The sequence below is a fragment of the Callithrix jacchus genome, chromosome 1 (assembly GCF_049354715.1).
Source record: "Callithrix jacchus isolate 240 chromosome 1, calJac240_pri, whole genome shotgun sequence".
NCBI lineage: Eukaryota > Metazoa > Chordata > Mammalia > Primates > Cebidae > Callithrix > Callithrix jacchus.
The window spans coordinates 13,625,149-13,639,839 of NC_133502.1; the positions used below are offsets into that span (position 1 = coordinate 13,625,149).

Genomic DNA, 14,691 nt, shown 5'->3' on the forward strand with positions numbered 1-14,691 from the left:
CAGTCTCACTCTTATTGCCCAGGCTGGAGTGCAGCGGCACAATCTTGGCTCACTGCAAACTCCACCTCCCAGGTACAAGCAATTCTTGTGCCTCAGCCTCCTGAGTACCTGGTATTACAGGTATGTGCCAACACACCTAGCTAATTTTGATATTTTTGGTAGAGACAGGGTTTCATCATGTTGGCCAGGCTGGTCTTGAACTTCTGACCTCAGGTGATCTGCCCACCTCTGCCCCCCCAAGTCCTGGGATTACAGGTGTGAGCCACCAGGCCTGGCCCTGGAAAAGTTCTTGATTAGGGTTTATTGCTGCTCCTTTGGCATGGAACCACCCTGCTTATATCTCGGAGTGGCTCTTGGTTCTACACTACACTAGGGGCCTTTAGCTCAGTTCTCTGAGACAACTTTTCATTTCTATAAGAAATGGCCCATTCTGCCCCTGAGTAGCTTTCTCAGTCTGCCTCCAACCTATAGAAAGTCAGGAGCACAGATCTTTTTTTTTTTTCATTTTGAACAGTCTGTTCCTTTTAGTGCAAACTGGCAGTGCTTTTACCAGGAAAATTTTCTTAAAATTCCTGTGGATTTCCTGTGACTTTGCAACAGATCTTCTTCATGTGACAAAAGTCACATTTATCATTTTTGTTTAGACACTTCTTTTCCTACTTTGGGTCATTAGTCAGACTGAATGTGATAATACTCCTTCATCTACCAAGAGTGTTCAGGAGATACTGCCATGACTCTTTTGGCGACCTTAAATATGATGTCACAGATGTACACTTCATTTGGGACTTGGCCCCAGGTCCAATTTCATTTTGAGAATCTTCTGTGGGCTGTGGAGACCAGAGATGATCAAACGGTTTTATCTTCCAACCCAGCAAATCTTTTATCCTTTCTTTTATTAACACATCATAGTTGTACACATTTTGGAGGTGCATAAGATATTTCGATACATGTATACAATGTGTAATGATTTGGATCCTTTGTTTTCTCTGAATTCTACTTGAAAATCAGCCACTTCCTGACTTCATCTCTCTCTTCCTCTACTTTACCATACATGCAATTTAGACCAACAAGCTGACACTTTCAACAACATTCTGCCTGGGGACTTCCTTAATGAAATCCAAAAGTTTATTAGTAGTATTTGCTGTCTTCCAAGTTATTATAGACAACAAACAGTCTTGCAGATTTCTCTGCCGTTTCCCCAGATTGCTGAAGCCATCTCTTCACCGCTTTTCTAGTCTCTGCTAATGATTGGTTTGTCACTTACCCAGCCTTGATGAAAAGTTTTATCTTCACTGTCTGCTCTTTATCCCCATGTCATTCCTCAAGATTGTTTATTCAGCTAGTAACCTTGAGAGATGACGTGGTGTCTCCCCCAGGACAAGTAGCAGGCTGCTAACTGCTTGTTCTGAAAGCAGAGGGATCCCAAAGCTCAGTGCTTCGTGGTGGCATCTCAGCCCCACTGCATGGGTGGCGTTCATCTAGGCCACATTGCAATGTCCCCATAGGACTTGGAGGCAGAGAAAACCACAGCAAATATGCTGACGCCCATGAAGCCTGCTCTGCCATGAATAATAATGGCCTTGATCTCTGACACGGGAATCTTTGTCTAGCACCAGCATCCGTGAAACAGGCACAGGCTCACTTATCAGCTTGTAAGTAGACAAAAAACAAATCCCAAACCCAGCAGTCTCCAACTCCAGAAGGTGTCCTCAGATTCATTTCCAACAAACCTCGAGTTAACACTACCAAAATCTGGACATGACCTGAAAAAGAACTCACTACCATGCGATAGAATTGGAGAAGAAATTATGTTCACAGCATTTTTTAAAAATTCATAACCACGTCAGAATTCAGAAATGAAAGTAAATCCTATTAACATCTCTGTGCCCATGTTTCTGTGTGACCTCAGAGCTAGCCTAGCCTCAGATCAAATGAAATATTATAGCATTGTCAAAAACCATGTATTCTTTTCAGGAAGTTTTATCTTTGGGATCATTTATCAATCTGGCAAGAGGAAAATTCCAATAGCTTGCCAACTGCAATGCTTTATGTCATTTCTGAACAAACAGCGTAATCTTTAACTCTGTGACCCCCAAGTAATGTCTGTGTTAGAAAATAACAAGTCAAGGGGGAACAATCCAAGATGGCCGATCGCTAACATCTCGGGATTGCAGCTCTCAGTGAAAACGCAGAGAACTAGAGGACACCACACTTTCAGACAAATTCTGGTCGCTCATGGAGCAGAAGATCCCCAGTGGAGGAACCACACGGGTCGCCAGCGCAACTCTTGTGGCCGGCGCAGCGGTTCTGCCGGCACCTTGGCGCAGCAGCTCTCGGAGCAGAGAAAACAGGGCCAGCTCCCCATCTGACCGAGGCTTGGAGGACCCACATGGGTCCCCAGCACGACTCCTGAGGCCAGCGCAGCGGCTGTGACAGCACCTCGGCGCAGCAGCTCTCGGTGCAGAGTAAACGAGACTGGTTCCCCTTCTGACCGAGGTTTGGAGCCTGGGGAAGGCAGAGTCGCCCATTACGAACACAAGAAAGAAGCCAGACAGGAGAATCAGTCTTAACACCGCTGTTCTGGCCCTGGGAACTAACAACTTGGATGTCCACTCAAGAGACCTAATCAGAAAGTTGGTAATTTCAAAGATTACAGGAGGATAAATTTACAATGATGGGAAGAAACCAGCATAAAAAGGCTGAGAATACTCAAAATCAGAATGCCTCTCCCTCTAAGGATGATCACAGTTCCACAGCAACAATGGAACAAGGCTTGATGGAGAACGAGCGCATCCCAATGACAGAATCACTCTTCAGGGAATGGATAATAAGGAACTTCTGTGAGTTAAAAGAACACGTTGTAGCCCAACGTAAAGAAACTAAGATCTTTGAAAAAAGGTTTGATGAAATCCTATTGAGAATAGACAACTTAGAGAGGAATATAAGTGAATTAATGGAACTGAAGAATACAATACAGGAACTCCGAGAAGTATGCACAGGTTTAAACACTCGAATTGTTCAAGCAGAAGAAAGGATATCAGAGGTCAAAGTCCAACTTAATGAAATAAAACAAGAAGACAAGATTAGAGAAAAAAGGACAAAAAGGAATGAGCAAAGTCTCCAAGAAATGTGGGACTATGTGAAAAGACCAAATTTACGTTTGATAGGTGTACCTGAATGCGATGGAGAGAATGAATCCAAGCTGGAAAATACCCTTCAGGATATTATTCAGGAAAATTTTCCTAAACTAGCAGAGCAGGTCAATATTCAACCCCAGGTAATACAGAGAACACCACAAAGATATTCGTCAAGAAGAGCAACCCCAAGGCACATAATTGTTAGATTCACCAGGGTTGAAACGAAGAGAAAATACTAAGGGCAGCCAGAGAGAAAGGTCAGGTTACCCACAAAGGCAAGCCTATCAGACTTACAGCAGATCTCTCAGCAGAAACTCTACAAGCCAGAAGAGAGTGGGGGCCAATATTCAACATCCTCAAAGAACAGAACCTTCAGCCCAGAATTTCATATCCAGCCAAACTAAACTTCACAACTGAAGGAAAAATAAAATCTTTTATGAACAAGCAAGTACTCAGAGATTTTATTACCACCAGGTCTGCTTTACAAGAGCTTCTGAAAGAAGCATTACACACAGAAAGAAACAACCAGTATGAGCCTTTCTAAAAATATACCAAAAAGTAAAGAGCACCAACATAAAGAAGAATTTACACCAACAAATGGATAAAACAGCCAGTCAACATCAAATGGCAGTAACCCTAAATTTAAATCGACTAAATCCCCCAATCAAAAGACACAGCCAAAACCCAAGGCATGTTACATCCAGACCTGTTTCACATGCAAGGATACACAAAGACTCAAAACAAGGGGATGGAGAAAGATTTACCAACCAAATGGAGAGCAAAAATAAATAAATAAATAAATAAATAAAAGCAGGAGTTGCAATTCTCTTATTGGATAAAATAGATTTTAAAGCAACAAAGATATAGTGGTAAAAGGAGCAATACAACAACAAGAGCTAACGATCCTAACTCCCAGATACATAGAGACTTAGATTCAATGAGACAGAAAATTAATAAGGATATCAAGGACTCAAACTCAGATTCGGAACAAGTTAACTTAATAAATATTTATAGAGCTCTCCACTTCATATACACAAAATATACATTCTTGTCAATACCACATCACACCTACTCATAGGTTTAAATGAAACATTGATTGGCCATTATTAATACCCTTTTTTTTTTTCCGAATAAAGCAATATTTTCATTCACCCTCCCTCTTTCTCTTCCTCTTTCTTCCTCTCCTTTACTCATTTTTTTTCTTTCCTTCTCTCAAAAAAAAAAAAAAAAAAGAAATCAACTTGTAAACCTCTAGATCCAGGTCGGCAATGTCTCTCTCATTACTTGATTTTCTTCCCTCCCTCCCTCCCTCCCTCCCCCCTTCCTCCCTTCTTTCCTCCCTTCTTTCCTCCCTTCTTTCCTTCCTTCATCCCTTCCTTCCTCTCTCCGTCCCTCCTTCCCTCCATTCCTGCCTTCCTCCCTTCCTCCTTCCCTCCCTTCCTGCCTTCCTCCCTTCCTCCTTCCCTCCCTTCCTGCCTTCCTCCCTTCCTCCCAAAAAAATAAAAAAGAAAATAACAAGTCAAAAAAAAAAAGAGAGAAACATAAGGAGGAAAAAAAGATACGTAGCATTCCTATCTCATCTACCACATGCTAAGGAACTGTAGAAACTACTTTGTTAACATTTATGTAAAACCCTATTATAATTGCTACTGCAACTTAAAACTTACATTTTAAAAAATAATAATTACGTCAGGCTCGGTGACTCATACCTATAATTCCAACACTGGGAGGCCAAGATGGACAGATCAGTTGAGGCCAGGAGTTCAAAACCAGCCTGGCCAACATAACAAAACCACAACTCTACTAAAAATAAAAAAATTAGCTAGGCCTGGCAGCACACATGTGTAACCCCAGCTGCTCGGGTGGCTGAGGCACAAGAAGCGCTTGAGGCAGAGATTGCAGTGAGCTGAGATTACACCACTGCACTCCAGCCTGGGCAACACAGAGTCTGTCTAAAAAATCAAAATAAATTAGTTAATAATAACAATTGCTACTGTCCTAGTTACAGACTCTAGGACAGACAATCTGGGTTTACAGCTCAGCTCACTGCTAATTAGCCCATAATGTGAGGGCAAGTTACTCAGCTTCTCCAAGACTTTGTTTCCTCATATGTAAGATGGGGATACTATTCATTCCTACTTCATAGGCTTAGTGTGTTATTTGAGGTAAAAGGGTTAACTCATGTAAAATGCTTGTAAACGTGCTGTTTAATTCAATGAATAGTATCTAGGTCAAAAACAGTGAATGAGGAAGATGAGAGAAAAAAAAATGTTGCCATGTACAGAAACAGAAATGGCTGGAACACACTCTCCAGGACCCAAGCGTCTGGGAGGAAGGAATACAGTACTTCCAATGCCTGGATTTCTGGATGACTGCAAGTTGACTCCAGAGGCTGTTTTTGCATTAGCATCTTTCTAAAATATAGAAATCTAATGTCCTTAATCTCAGACATCTGGCCTCAAAAACTGAGACAATGCATTTCTGTTGTTCAAGCCATACAGTTTGTGGGTCTTTGTGACAGCAGCCCTAGGAAACTAACACAAAACATACTATGTAAATTTCCACTGTCTTTTCTGACTTTTTTTTTTTGAGATGGAGTCTTGCTCTGTTGCCAGGCTAGAGTGCAGTGGTATGGCTTCGACTCACTGCAATCTCCACCTCCCAGGGTCGAGCTTCAGCCTCCCAAGTAGCTGGGATTACAGGCACTCACCACCACCAGCAGCTAATTTTTGTATTTTTAATAGAGATGGGGTTTCACCATGTTGGCCAGGCTAGTCTCAAACTCCTGACCTCAGGTGATCCACCCGCCTCGGTCTCCCAAAGTGCTGGGATTGTAAGCATGAGCCACCGTGCCCAGCAGACTTCTTTTTTAAATACACAGTACAGAAGTGCTTAACAATTCCTATCCCATCCCTAGTCCCTCTGAGTTACAATCTAAAGAGTTTTTTAAATTGCTTTTAAATTTCTCCCTTCTTTAAAGCCCTTTCCAACTACCTGGAAATGCAGTGAGTTTCTCATTTCTAGTCCACGTACTCTGACATGAATGTTCTACTTTGCAGCGCACAAAACACCTATGCAAATGCATATGCATAATAAATTTTATTTTTTTTAGTGTTTGAACAATTCCATGTCAGACTGCTTTGGAAGGAGGTTTGCTTTATGAAAGTCTGTTTTACACAGAGGCGCGGTGTTCAGCAGAAAATAGCACAGGCTTCACAGGGGGGTCCACTGCCTGCCTCCTCTACCACTAGCCAGGTGACTTCAGCGCCCCACACCTTAATTTTTTTTAATGAATATAGGGAGACAATATCTCAAAAGATTAATCTCAGTGCTCTTTTATTTTCTCTTCTTTTTTTTTTTCTTTTTGAGATGGCGTCTTGCCCTGTAGCCCAGGCTGGAGTGCAGTAGTGCAATCTCAGCTCACCACAACCTTCATCTCCCAGGTTCAAGTGATTGTCCTGCCTCAGCCTCCGAGGTAGCTGGGATTACAGACATTCGCCACCATGCCTGGCTAATTCTTGTATTTTAGCAGACAGGGTTTCACTCTGTTGGCCAGGCTGGTCTTGAACTCCTGACCTCAAGTGATCCGCCCACCTCGGCCTCCCAAAGTGTTGGGATTACAGGCATGAACCATGATGCCTGGCCACAACTTTTCTTATTTTGCTGTGAAATACAAAACATTCACAGTTTAACCACTACCTAAGTCAGAAGATAGAACACTGCCCTTTCTCCAGTAATGTTCTATGTCACTAGCCACTAAGGAAGTGCAAATTCAGGCCTTGATGGTCTAACAATACACATGTATCAGAACAGGGGGAAAGTATAATAGCAATAGCAAATGTTGGCAAGGATGCAGAGAAATTGCACTTCGCACACATTGCTGGTGGAAATGTAAATGGTAGTCACTTTGGAAAATGGTGTGTTGGTGTCTTTTAAGACTAAGCATACACTTACCATTAAACCCAGCAATTGTACTCCTGGGAATTACTTAGGAGTGAAAATGTGTATACACACAAAAACCTATGCACAAATACTCACAGTAGCTTTATTTGTAATAGACAAAAACTGGAGGCAACCAGAATGTCCATCAAAAGGTGTGTGCCTACAGTGAAATGCGACTCAGCAACACAAACCCAACTATTGATAGGAGCTTGTGTCAATCTCAAGAGGATTCTGCTGTTCATACAAAACCAGTCTCAGGAGGTCACACATTATACAACTCCATTTATACAACATTCTCCATGACAACATTATAGAAAAGGAAAATAGACTAGTGGTCTTTGCCAGGGTCTAGGGATGGCGGGGATAGGCTTGAGGGAAGAAACTATGAAGGAGAAACACAAGATGAGCTTTTGTGGTGATAGACTAGTTCTGTGTCACGTGGGTAGTGGCAGATACTCAAAACTGTATGTGTGATCAAACGACACAGAACTGGATCCATACAGTGGACCAGTGTCAATGTGTACTATCCTTATGTGTGAGCCAACCACTGTGGGAACTGAGAGACAGGTATGCAGGACATTCGTGCACAGTGTTCGCATCTTCCTGTGAATTTAATTTTTTATTTTTATTTTTGAAACAGTCTCGCTCTGTAGCCCAGGCTGGAGTGCAGCGGCGCAATCTCAGCTCACTGCAACCTCCGCCTCCCAGGTCCTGGTTCAAGCAATTTTCCTGCCTCAGCCTCCTGAGCAGCTGGGATTACAGGCATGTGCCACCATGCCCAGCTAATTTTTGTATTTTTAATAGAGACAGGGTTTCCCCATGTTGGCCAGGCTGGTTTTGAACTCCTGACCTCATGATTCGCCCACCTCGGCCTCCCAAAGTGCTGGCATTACAGGCATGAGCCATTGTGCCCAGTCCTTCCTGTGAATTTATAATTATTTTGTTATTTTGTTTGTCTGTTTTGTTTTGTTTTAAACCAGAGTTACTCTGTTGTCCAGGCTGGAGTGCAGTGGTGCGACCCTGGCTCTCTGCAACCTCTCCCTCACGGGTTCAAGCGATTCTCCTGCCTCAGCCTTCCAGGTAACTGAGACTACAGGTGCACGCCACCTCGCCCAGCTAATTTTTTCTATTTTTAGTAGAGACAGGGTTTCACCATGTTGCCCAGGCTGGTCTCGAACTCCTGAGCTCAGGCAATTCACCTGCCTCAGCCTCCCAAAGTGCTGGGATTACAGGCGTGAGCCACTGCGCCCAGCCCATTTTTAATTCTAAAGTAGCCACCACCTGAGTCAGAAGATAAGACAGCGTCTCTGTCCCACACATTCCCCTCCACTCATAACCACCTCCTTCCCATTGACATCTTGCTTCCTATTACACACTGACCACCTGTCTTAGTCTGTTTATGTTGCTACCAAGGAATACCTGAGGCTGGGTGATTTATAAAGAAAAGATATAGGCCTGGTGCGGTGGTTCACGCCTGTAATCCCAGCACTTTGGGAGGCCCAGAGGGAAGGATCATGAGATCAGAAGTTCAAGACCAGACTGACCAACATGGAGAAACCCCATCTCTACTAAAAATACAAAAATTAGCTGGCATGGTGGTGCGTGCCTGTAATCCCAGCTACTCAGGAGGCTGAGGCAGGAGAATCGCTTGAACCTGGGAAGCAGAGGCTGCAGTGAGCCAGGATTGTGCCACTGCACTCCAGCCTGGGAGACAGAGGGAGACTCCTTCTCAATAAACAAACAAACAAATAAATAGAAAAGATATTTGGCTCATGGTTCTGCCGGCTGTACAAGAAGCATGGCACCAGCTTCCGTGTCTGGTGGGGACCTCAAGCTGCCTCTGCTGATGGAGGAAGGGGAAGGGGAGCCAGCGTGTGCAGATCACATGTTGAGAGAGAAGGTGAAACAGAGCGAGCAAGAAGGTGCCAGGCTTTTTTCAACAACCAGTTCTCTCGGGAACTGAGAGTGAGAACCCGCTCACTCCCAAGACAATGGCACCAAGCCATTCATGAGGGATCCGCCTCCCAGGATCCAAACACCTCCCACGAGACCCCACCTTCAACACTGGGGATTCAATTTCAACAAGAGACTTGGCAGAGCCAAACAAACCACATCTAAAGCATAGCACCACCTACACATGCTTTCCTAAAAATAAATTATTTTTTGCCTAATTTAAACTTTATACAGATGGAAGCAATCATATGAGATCTTTTGACTCTGCCTTTTTTCACTAAACTTTTTCACTAAACATCATATTTGTGAGTTTCATCCAGGGCGCATGTAGCTGTAATCCTGCATTCCATCAGATGAATACACCACAATGTATGCATCCATTGTCTGGCAGATGACTTTTTGGGTTGTTTCTGGTTTGGGGCTATGATGAGTGATGCTATCATGAGCATTATTGCATCCTGGTGCATCTGTGCATGCAGATTTCCAGAGAATAGACCCAGGAAATAAGCTGCGGGCTGCTGGGGTATGTTTATTTTCAACTTTACAAGGGAACAATAAATTATTTCCCAAAGGTTTGTACCATTTTTCACTTTTATTGGTGGTATAGGTAAGTTCTTGTTGCTTTGTTGAGCTTCGAAAGGCAGATTTGGCCATTCTGGTGGGTGCATAATTGTGTCTTGTAGCTTGAATTTGCATTTCTCTGACTACTTTTTGGTTGAGCATTGTTTCATTTTGGATCATGTCTGTTATGAAATGTCAGTTCAGGTTTTTGACCATTTTCTATTGAGTGGTGCATCTTTTCCTTACAAATTTGTAAGAATTCTTGTGTATTCTGATCACTAACCCTTAGTCTGTGACTCCTTTCCCTTCATTCCCTGCTCTTTCCCAATTCAGCAGGCATGGCTCTTCCTTTCTTCAGTCCAAGGCTTAGCTAAAAAGAAAATCAGGAATAGGAATATGACCAAAGGCTAAACACTGTTCATTTTTATCTCCTAAATAAATTATTTATATTAATTACACCCATGATCATAGCAGCACTGTCCACAATAGTCAAAATGTGTCTGCAACCCAAGTACCCACCAAGGGATGAATGAATAAACAAAATGTACTATATCCATCCAGTGGAATATTATTTAGCTTTAAAAAGGAAAGAAACTCTTGGCCAGGTACAGTGGCTCACGGCTGTAATCCCGGCACTTTGGGAGGCCAAGATGGGTGGATCACCATGTCGGGAGATTGAGACCATGCTGGCCAACATGGTGAAACCCCGTCTCTACTAAAAATACAAAAAATTAGCCAGGCATGGCGGCTCACACCTGTAATCTCAGCTGCTGGGGATGGGAGGCTGAGGCATGAGAATCGCTTGAACCTGGGAGGCAGAGGTTGCAGTAAGCCAAGATTGCACTACCGCACTCCAGCCTGGACTCCATCTCAAAAACAAAAAAATTGTTTTTTGATAAGATGGTAAATTTTGTCATGTATATTTTATTACAATACAAACTGTAATAGTATAGTCATTTAAGGTAACCTTTTATTAATACAGAAAGAAGGAATATGTGTATTTTAAAAGTTAGAAAAAAATAGGCAATGTGCAAAATAAACGAATAAAATGTTTTCATTTCCACCGCCCTTACTGTGACACTGCATGGCGAACTTGTGGATCTGAAATGAGCCTTCCGCTGTACATGTTGGATAATCTCCCTTGTTATATACATGATCTCTACATTTTTACATTCAAATTTTTCCAATTGACCTCAACATCAAACAATCATTTTAAAGCCAAAACCTGAGTTTGGCATTTTGGTGTTTGTTTTGTTTGTTTTTAAAGAGTCAAAAAGCAAGGCACTAAAGAGGCAGTCCATAAGATTCATCCTTAAACAAGAGCTTGGGGCCAGACGCAGTGGCTCACACCTGTAATCCTAACACTTTGGGAGGCCGAGACATGCAGTTTGCCTGAGCTCAGGAGTTCAAAACCAGCCTGGGCAACATGGTGAAACTCTGTCTCTACAAAAATACAAAAAAAAACAGCCAGACATGGTGGTAGGCGCCTGTAATCCCGGCTACCCAGGAGGCCGAGGCACAAGAATTGCTTGAACCTAAGAGGCGGAGGTTGCAGTGAGCCAAGATCATGCCACTGCACTCCAGCCTGGGCAACAAAGCGAAACTCTGTCTCAGGAAAAAAAAAGAGTTTGGGAGGAAGTTACAGCATGCTGGGGAGGAAGAGAAAATGGGGAGGAGTTGAGAAGTTGAGAAGGAAAGAAGGTGGGCCCTCCACTCCTAGAGGAGCAGAAAGTGACCTCAGGAGGATGGCCTGGGCCCTGTCAAGGTGAACACCCTTAGTCTTGGCCCCAGAAAGCAAGCTTGGAACTTGGCCAAAGTCAACAACTTCATGGCCTTTAGTGAGCACTGCTTGTTGCTGTGCTAACAAACTGCAGTGGTTTGCTGCGCCCTGAGGGCACATCCCAGTAGCAGCAAGCGGTGTGCCAGGTGGTCCCCCAGCAAGAGTGACAGCTGTCAGCAGCTTCAGACTGCACAGCCCATCTGGACTCTCCCATGGCCCAGAATATGTGTGGATATCCCTGAATGTCCCGTATTCCTGAGGAAAAGTACCACCTGTCACAAAGGGTAACAGGATGTCACCCTTTTTTTTTTTTTTTTTTTTTAAGGATGGAATAACACACTTGAAAGTATCTGGGACAATGGCAATCTCAGCTCTATGGATGTTTGTTGTTGATTTTAGGCAGGCCTATCTCTAACTCCAGTTACATAGTAATTGGCATAATCCCATTGTTACCTATACAATGCATCCTATTGGATAAGTCAATAGCTTACAAGAGAGAGAAAGTAAACATCATTAACCACATTGTGTGGCTATAAAAAATGAGGGTGGTTTTCCTGAAGGATGGTAATCTGACTCTGGACAAAATTAGAAACGGGAATTTCCATGCTCTTTTAAGCAAAGGTGGTGCCACTGGAAAATCATACAGTCTCCCTGCTTGTGAGACCATCTCTCCTTGAAGTGTGTCAACTTTTGTGACTATCGTTCAGTTTCCTAACTCTCATTATTATGTCATTGACCTCGTGAATACCATGAGATATTTGTCACTGCCTAACATGCTTCAAATTGGCTTTACAGTTTTCAGAAATCACTGGACCCACAAAAACTTCTATCTGGACTGCAAATTTTTAATGTCCTATTTACGTTGAACAGTTTAACGTCTTCCATTACCAGGCAATAAATATCAGTATTTAATAAATACCAGGTACCTGGCATTGTTACAGGCAGGAAGGTTTAACAACGGAGAGATTTTTCATGTTGCTTGACCTCTGGTTCTAATCAGAAACATAAGACACCTTAATAAGGAAAATAATATAGATGTGGAAGAAGTGTCAACTAGAAAAATGCTGAACAATTTTTTTTTTTTTTTTTTTTTGAGAAGGAGTTTTGCTCTTATCCCCTAGAAGGAGGCTGGAGTGTAGTGATCCAATCTCAGCTCACTGCAACCTCCGCCTCCCAGTTTCAAGCAATTCTCCTGCCTCAGCCTCCTGAGTAGCTGGGATTACAGACATGTGTCACCAAACCTGGCTAATTTTTTTATTTTTAGTAGAGATGGGATTTCACCATATTGGCCAGGCTGGTCTGGAAGTCCTGATCTCAGATGATCTGCCTGCCTCAGCCTCCCAAAGTGGTAGGATTATAGGCGTGAGCCACCACACCCAGCCTGCTTAACAACTTTTTTTTTTTTGAGACAGAGTCTCACTCCGTCACCAGGCTGGAGTGCAGTGGCATGACCTCAGCTCACTGCAACCTCCACCTCCTGGGTTCAAGCAATTCTCCTGCCTCAGCCTCCTGAGTAGCTGGGACTATAGGTGTGCACCACCTCGCCCAGCTAATTTTTTTGGTTTTTTTTTTTTTTTTTTTTAGGAGAGACGGGTTTTCACCATGTTGGCCAGGATGGTCTCAATCTCTTGACCTCACGATCCGCCCACCTCAGCCTCCCAAAGTGCTGGGGTTACAGGCATGAGCCACTGTACCCGGCCCTGCTTAACAAATTTTATAGTTCATATAGGCTTTTACAAAGCCAAATTTGGAAGAAAAATACTTTCTATTAATTTTTTAATGTTCTTGTAAGCTTTGTTCACATTAACTGTGGTTTCATTAAGCTTTTATTTTATATTTCTTTACATTTTACTACACCATATTTATTAAGTTTTTTGTTTTGTTTTTGAGACAGTCTTGCTCCGTCACCCAGGCTGAAGTGCAGTGACGTGATCTTGGCTCACCGTGACCTCTGCCTCCCAGGCTCAAGCAATTCTTGTGCCTCAGCCACCTGGGTAGCCGGGATTACAGGGTTTCGCCATGTTGGCCAGGCTGGTCTCGAACTCCTGGCCTCAACTGATTTGCCCACCTCAACCTTCAAAAGTGCTGGGATTACAGGCACGAACCACTGTATTCATTAAGCTTTAAGAGGAGATGATAAGACTAAAATGAAATGACTCAAAAAAAAATAAAGGTATCATAAACTTTATTTCAAGGAAAGAATTATTTCAATGACAATACTTGTGAATCATATATAAAATATTGTTATAACCTGTGCATTACAACAATATTTACTTGTTTAATCATTCAGTGAGAACATTGCTTAGAGAGAGGTAGGCAGGTTATATGATGCCCATTTTATATAAAAGAAAATGTACTCAAGAGGTCATGTGACTTCTCTCAAGTCTTACCCTGAGTCATAAAAGCAGAGGTCAAGTTTCCTGACCCTTAGGCCTTTGCTGTGCCCACTTCAGGCTGTGTTCACTGATTTTAAAACTTGCCTACCTCAGTCTGTTTCCAGCTTCTTTTCATAGCTGATTACAGTTTTGCCTTCCATGGTTCAGAAGAGTGTCCTCATTTTTAAATGTTCATGCTTTCTCAAAGGATGCCGACATTCATCACAGAACTCAGACCTGGAAGGGGTCTTTGAGATCTAGTCCACCAGTCTCATTTTCTAGGTGAAGAATCTGAGGCCCAGAATGGTTAAGAAGCTCTAAGAGAGGTAGAAAGGCAAACAACGGCCTAAAAATTGATCCTATAAGACAAGGTTCAAAGCACTGAAATCGTTTCCTCCAAATGGCTAATTCGATAATGGCCTTTAGTATTAAAAGATTTATGATTCAAGACAAGGAATTTTTTTACTCTTCTCTGTCTCTACCCAAAACAAAACAAGTTGTTGATTAGAGTGAGCAAAAAGAAATAGACTAAATATGGGAAAGAATTTTCTGGCCAGCACAGTGGCTCATGCCTGTAATCCCAACACTTTGGGAGGCCAAGCTGTATTACTTGAGTCCAGGAGTTCAAGACTACTTGGGCAACATAGGGAGACCCTGTCTCTACAAAAAAATGTAAACTTACCCGGACATGGGTGGCTCACACCTGCAGTCTCAGCTACTTGGGAGGCTGAGGTAGGAGGACCACTCCAAGCCCGAGAGTCAAGACTGCAGTGAGTCATGCTCACACCACTCCACTCCAGCCTGGGTCACAGAGCAAGATCCTGTCTCAAAAAAAAAAGAAAGAAAGAAAAAGAAATAGAAATAATTTTCTGGCAGGCAGAAAGAAACCTGGAGGAATTTCTTTTTCATTCTTTCTTTCTTCTTGAGATATAATTCACAAATC

The 14,691-nt window shown here is 42.8% G+C and overlaps 1 long non-coding RNA gene across 1 annotated transcript in view; it reads right to left on the reverse strand.

The window, feature by feature from the left end:
- LOC118152195 (uncharacterized) overlaps nt 1–13,996 on the reverse strand; it is a 38,310-nt gene extending 24,314 nt beyond the window's left edge. Inside the window, exons 1-2 of the long non-coding RNA XR_004740633.3 lie at nt 13,858–13,996; nt 9,877–9,963 (exon numbers count right to left, since the gene is read on the reverse strand). This is a non-coding gene — a long non-coding RNA (uncharacterized LOC118152195). The remainder of the gene's footprint in view (nt 1–9,876; nt 9,964–13,857) is intronic.
- Nucleotides 13,997–14,691: the final 695 nt, after the last annotated feature.